This window comes from Petaurus breviceps, unplaced genomic scaffold, assembly GCF_028583685.1.
Source record: "Petaurus breviceps papuanus isolate PSGF00001 unplaced genomic scaffold, PetGlider_PUasm1.0 90417, whole genome shotgun sequence".
Classification (NCBI taxonomy): Eukaryota; Metazoa; Chordata; class Mammalia; order Diprotodontia; family Petauridae; genus Petaurus; species Petaurus breviceps.
In genome coordinates, this window is record NW_027187245.1 from 1,592,891 (window position 1) to 1,598,890 (window position 6,000).

Here is a 6,000-nt window from a genome sequence, read left to right on the forward strand (position 1 = left end):
TATAAGCTGTTATTAAGCGGAAGATGACTTTAAAAATGTTGCTTTGGTCCTTGGGGTCACATTCACAGTCTACAAATAATTCTGTTACCTGTGCATACTTTATATGACTTAGTATATATCTTGTGTTCACTTGTCTATATTCATGTCTTCCCACCCCATTCTATCATAGAATGTAGGTTTCTTGAGGATATCAACTGGTTAATTTTATCTCTATCTTCCCAGCATCCAACATAGTATCTAGAACACAATGCATTTTTAAAAAAGAAATAAACAGAGCTTTCTGAATGAATGAATGGTGATTTTTATGTGTTTCTTCTCCTTTTAAGGTACATTTGCCTTTAATTATGTCACATTCTGATACTATTGGAAGAACCCTTTTTGGGAATGTTGATATCAGGAAGATTATATTTGAAAATAGAGGAAATCCTGCCAGAATCAGATTATCTCCAGCACTGACTAGAAATGATTTCTCTCTAAAGGTAAGGAAATCTCCCTGAGGAGTTGCTATACACTGTCATTTGTTATCTGCCTTTTGAGTGAATCTCCTTCTTAGAGGATGGTGACTTGGAAGATTTCTTCCTGTGTTCTTCTTTATGCCAAATCCAATTAATGGAGGAAAATCTGCTGTGCTTGACATCTTCTTCTTAATTTGAAGCATTTCCATTGGCTTGAAGTATTCCGAGGCTGGCTGTTCCTTGTGTTCTACTGGGTTACTGCCCTGAAGTCTCTGTGACATTATCCACATGTCACTCTTCAGATCCCCCAAAGCTGGGACTAGGGCAGGGCATACAGGCTTTTGCCCTGGGCCCTGATACCACTTATACTCCTTAGCTAGATAGAAACAACTGATCTTAACAACTAGTTAGCAGTTGCAGCTAGTTAAAATAGAGAGTCCTAGGAGAATTATATGCTCCCCTGACAGAGCCAACCACATTCTACTCTTTCCCTTAGTACAGCATTGTAATAGAAATGTAAATTTAAGATCTTCCCTGCCCCTAGGCCATTTGATAACCTTAATTGCACCTGGAGCCTGTGCTGGGAGGCTTGTTTTTCAGGAGATTTGTTGTGATTGGGCAATGGGTCAAGAAGGTTGTTACATTCTCTGAACTGGGAGAAGTCTATATAATCCCTGAAGTGAGGCTTTATTTTGGGGCTCACTTTGAGAAGTGTTGTGTGATTTGACCAGATGAGACTCTGGGCAGCTGTTGAGAGCCCCGCAGCTTTGAAAACCCAGATGTTGGTGCTTCCCTCTCTGATAACTGTGACTAGATATGGATGTAATGGTTAGACAGTTGGAGGCCTGTCTTCTTGAAATATTTCTCTGTCTTGTAATTTTTGCTTGTAACCTGTCTGTATACTCTGAAGTTCCGGGTGCTGACTTTTTCCCCTGAACTAAGTAAATGATATGTTTGATTGATTTAAGCAAGATTGTTGACCCATTTTGAGTTGCTTTCCTTTAGAAAAGCAGATCTAAGAACCTGTGTTGGCAGCCACCCTGGGGATGCTGGGGTGCTTGCTGCTACAAGCTTCCGAGTGTTTCTTTGTTCACACACACACAAACACAAACACACACAATACACATACACACACAAATATATACACATATACACACACACTAACATCTTCAGGTCTCTCCTCTTATGGAGCTTCATGCTCTGGTACTTTGAGTCTCACCCTGAGAGATCTCCTCCATTGTACTACCAACCTCAATTCAAGTGAATTTTTCTGAAACAGAATTTTTGAGCTAATTTTGTGTTACTTGGCTCTGGTGCCAGAATTACTAGCTACAGTTTAGGGGCAGGGAAGGAGAGGGCACAGCACACACCAGTTCCTGCTTAATTTGGCAAAATATTGGTCCTTAATACAGATACCTACATTCATCATTATTACATAAACATTTTGGGTTGCAGTGATCAGAAAAAATCTTCCTCTTGTGAGTAAGCCTGTTGAGACTCTAGATGTTTTGAAACACTAAAATGATGTTTGTGGATCTGTATCTGGCTCATTAATTAGCTCTCCTCCCCTGTCATTATCTTTATATGTATTTGGCAGAAACCCTGACAGGAGTGATCACAGAAAGCTTCCCCTGAGAAGGAAGTCAATCAACAGTTCACCCAACACTTAGTGAGCTCCCAGGAGGTAGGTAGCACTATCCCAGGGCCTTTCTGGGGCTAACTTATTCAAAGTTTTCAAGGAGCACTCTATGTAAAAGGGTCAGTAGAAAAGACGAGTATGCAGTCACCATAAATATAGATAGATAGATAGATAGATAGATAGATAGATAGATAGATAGATAGAGTAATCACCACACTCACAGATGGATTGAAGTGAAGGGTAGGCAGGATTCTGTAGGCAGGTGAGATGGAGGTAGGTGAGGGCAATAATAGAGAGAGTCCAAGGTACAAAAAGTAGTCTTTGACTTCATGAAGTGTTATACAAATAACGTAAGCAAATAAAAACCGATCACCTGAAAAATGCTAAAAGTTAAAACTTAAAAATTTAAAATCTTAAAAGTTAAAGGAAAAAATGTCTGTTGGGGATTTTTTCTTTAACCAACTCAGTAATTCTTTTAATTTTCTACTCTCCTTTTCTTAGTGCAAATTATACTGGCCAAATTGTTGCACTGACGTGAAAGAAGTAAGTTCTTGGAAGAAGTAACTCAGGTCTCTGGGTTAGAAGAATGGTAGCTGCTTGGACCCTTTTCCCTCTCCTCCCCAATCCCTGTTTGCTTATTAGGGAATGTGTGACCAAATTCTAAGGTTTTATCATTGGTTATCTAGTACAGGGGGCCTTTGGAGAAGTGAAGAGAGAGAAGGGGGAAAACACAAAGAATCATAGCTACTGCTAAGAGATAAAGGGAATTTGGAATCCAGAGGGAGATCATTACACTTAACTCTGTGTATGAGGCAAAAGACAGTTGGGTTCATATTATGATATTACATTGTATTATGATATTATTATGAGAAATGCCCTTGGCCAAGGGGCTTTTCAAGGCATGATAATAGGATGATATAATGAAAGTTGGTAGGGATGATGTTTGAATGAATTATAGAGAAGGAAGACATAAGAAGAGACTTTTTGTGACTTCTGGATAGCATGACTGGGTTGTGAACGTACAGCACTCCTAGTTTCCATAACTAAGAAGAGTTATGTGGGACAGTGGAGCCTAGGTGCATTTCCAAAAAAACCATAGTCTCTACATCAGAAATGTCAAACACATAGGGAGGCAGGATGCAGCTTCCAAGTTTGGCCAGAACCTAATTAAAATGCAATTCGGAAATATTTAACAAGATTAAAAAAACACAATAAAACATAGGTAACATTAAAGTGTGTTTTTCTAAGTTAATCTGTGGCCTATGGGGATCCTTCTGAATGGTTTAGTTTGAGTTTTACACCACTACTCTATTTTAACCTATGACCCCAGTCTTTACTAGATGTGATATGGGGAGGTCACAGCAGGATTATGGGCTCCAAAGTTAATAGCATGGATCAATTCTGAAAGAAAGTAATTATGTTCATTCTAAGCTCAATGAGTAGTATCAGGTCTATCTTTCTCAGTTGCCCAGGACCTGTGTCCAGCTATGGGAAGGTTTGGAGAGAGTGACACTGAAATATGGATAGCAGCGTGTCCAGGAAACAAAATAGGAAAGTCAGAGCGCCATTGGGTCAGATAAATAGGAATCAAATGGTCAATGACACCAAAGAGAAGAGCAAGATGGGTTGCCCTCTATCTAAGGAAGCATTCAGTAACCAGGAGCCTGCTAAGATTGAAGAGGCAGAGGAGGTAGAATGAGGCAGAGTGAACCAAAAGCAAGAATATAACCAATGATAAGAAATTGAGAACACTGAACTATTTGGAGGACCAGAGCAGGGTTGGTGGCTAAAGGGCTGGCCATACCATAAGAAATCAGGAGATCTGGTGGCATACAGAGAACACAGTAAGGTGGGCAGAAGTATTTGGAGGCTGGTCATTCTTCATATTCTACTGCCTTGCTGCCCTGTAGTCACTGTGAATTTCCAGATTAAACAAAGTTGGAACTAGGGCAGGAGAATTAAGGCAGAGCCCTGGTGATAGCACTTACAAAAAGGACCACAATAACTGATGTTTTGACCTAAACTGTACTGGTGAAATTTGTAAATTTGACCTGGCAATGTTGTGATAACAGTAACTAAGAACAATTGATTGTAAAAGTAATTGTAGAGATAGGGAAGAGATCCAGATCCCTTTATTAGACCCATTTCTTAGCAGGGTTTATCATCTTCCTGCTTCCAAGGCTGAAGCCAATAGAAAGTATATATGGACCTAATGGCATGGCTGCCTTGAGAGTCATCAAGTCTGTCTCCTTCCCTATCAGTGAAATATTACAGCTATTTAGGTGCTTTTATTCTAATAGTTGAAACAGTCAGTTGGCATCTTGCCATCTTGCCATGAAGGGAAGTATTTATGTGTTGTGTATATTAGGGGGAGGGGTATTCCTCACATAGATTTTAAGTTAGGATAGAAGATACAACAGTTACATACCTTCGCAGAGTTGGAATGTCTCAATTTGAGGGCTACTGCTGAGATTGCTCGAATGACATCCTGAATATCTATTTTGGTACATGCTCCCAACATGGCGGGCTCTGCCCAGAAATAGTTTCCCACTTTGCTAATTCAGTGATGGAGTACAGGCCACATTCTAGATGTGCTTTCCCTTTAGGTGTAAATGACTGAAACCCAAACTTCTATTTGGAGAAAGAATTCTTTCCTACTTCTCCTCTGTCCTTTTCACTATCAACTCCCTTGATAGCAGTCTTAATGATAATGAAGAGTTTAATAAAATAGAAAGAGCTTCGTGGGGAGTTAGGGAGCTAGATAAAAGCACATTGAGATAATTTGTAAATACCTCTCTTTTAACTGATTCATTTAAAAGAAGAAATTCTATTTAAGAAACAATTGAATATACCATTTAAACAAAATTCATCACACTCATTAATAGAAATCAGTCTAATCAAAATGTACAGATAGAGGAAATATTGGTTAGTGTCACATTTGTCAAAGGAATACGCTTTGAAATAAATACTTTGTTTTTTCTTGCGATGAATTCAAAATGATTTTCTTTTTTTAAAGTTCCACTCTTCCCTACCAGTTCTCACAGGGAGAATTGTAAAAACCGTAGGCAGCAGCAAATGGAGCATATACTAGGAAACCTTGACTATGGAAAGTAGGTTATGGCCACTGTGATGCTGCCAGGGCTAATTAGGAAGAGATTTCCCTTCCCCACTCCACAGAGAGAATCTCTATAGTAGCATCTCTAACCAAACTGGTGATTCAGTCCACTCCAACAAGCATTTAGGAAGGGCAAGGAGACATCAACAAAACCCCAGATAGTTCCTTTCCTCACAGAGGGTGCATTCTACTGGAATTGGGGTGGGATGACACTATCAGTTCCAAACAGATAAGTATATATGTGAATAATCAGAGGAGAGAGAGGGAGCATTGACAACTTGAGGAATCACCAAAAGCTTCCTACAGAAAACGGCACATGAACAGAGTCTAGAAGACAGGCAGGAATTCTAAGAGGCAAAGGTGGGGAGGGGGGTGGATTCCAAGCATGGTAACCTGTCTGTCCAAAGCATGGAGGCAGGAGGTGGGAAGCCAAGTTTGAGGAAGAACCAGAAGACCAGTTTGGGTGGAAGGAAGAGTGCATACACAAAGAACTAATCCTGGAAAGGTAGTCTGGGGTCAGATGGTTTTAAAGGCCAGTTTATTGCCCAGAGGCAATAGAGAACCACTAAATATCCTTAAGCAAGGGCATAACATGAGCAGACATGCTTTAAGGAGATGATTTTGGCAACTGTGTGAGGGCTAGATTGGAGTGGAGAGAGTCTAGAATTTTTGGTGAGGATAAACATAGCTCTGACTTTTCACAAATAGACCGACAGATCACTAGCCCTCCATATCCCCTTTCTGCACACACACACACACACACACACACACACACACACACACACACACAC

General features: G+C 40.0%; 1 long non-coding RNA gene across 1 annotated transcript in view; it reads left to right on the top strand.

Moving 5' to 3' along the window:
• Positions 1-6,000, top strand: part of LOC138177470 (uncharacterized) — a 110,495-nt gene that overhangs the window by 27,586 nt on the left and 76,909 nt on the right. Inside the window, exon 2 of the long non-coding RNA XR_011172505.1 lies at positions 327-479. This is a non-coding gene — a long non-coding RNA (uncharacterized lncRNA). The remainder of the gene's footprint in view (positions 1-326; positions 480-6,000) is intronic.